Source organism: Colobus angolensis, unplaced genomic scaffold, assembly GCF_000951035.1.
Source record: "Colobus angolensis palliatus isolate OR3802 unplaced genomic scaffold, Cang.pa_1.0 Scaffold445, whole genome shotgun sequence".
Classification (NCBI taxonomy): Eukaryota; Metazoa; Chordata; class Mammalia; order Primates; family Cercopithecidae; genus Colobus; species Colobus angolensis.
Window position 1 is genome coordinate 902386 of NW_012117877.1, and position 759 is coordinate 903144.

The window sequence follows — 759 nt, forward strand, 5'->3', positions numbered from 1 at the left end:
CAATCTCGGCTCACTGCAAGCTCCACCTCCCGGGTTCATGCCATTCTCCCACCTCAGCCACCTGAGTAGCTAGGACTACAGGCGCCCGCCACCATGCTGGGCTAATTTTTTGTATTTTTAGTAGAGACGGGTTTCACCGTGTTAGCCAGGATGGTCTCGATCTCCTGACCTCATGGTGTGCCCACCTTGGCCTCCCAAAGTGCTGGGATTACAGGTATGAGCCACTGTGCTCACCCATTTATATTTACCAGATTACAAAGATATCTGAATTTATAAATCCTGCTTTTCAGGAATGGGTGAGCTGAGAAAACCAGATGCTAAACTATTCTATCTAATAACGTAAAAGGCCTTCTTAAATAGAGGTAGAGTTTCATCTGAAAAGGAGGTTATAGGTTTACTGCAACATGGACCACAGCCTGGAGGTAAAGAGGAAGGGTTTTATTATTCTTTTTTCTTTGCAGTTAGCCCAAGAGAAAGTTGGGGTGTCAGGTCTCTGAATAAAGGAAACCTGGTCAAATGTTCTCACTCCTGTTGTGGAGGTAAACACTGCCACTGGGTTGGAACAGAGAAGGAAAACCAGTAGACATCATCCTGTAAAAGAATATAGCCTCTGATATTATGGAGTTATAATAGGCAAATTCATATTTAAGATTTTTTTCTGTGTTGTAATTTCCTGAATTACCTGCAGCTCTTCAGCAGGGTTTTCAAAATGTTTGCATTTAATCATAAGTATACTACAGAGAGTCAGATGAGAGGCTT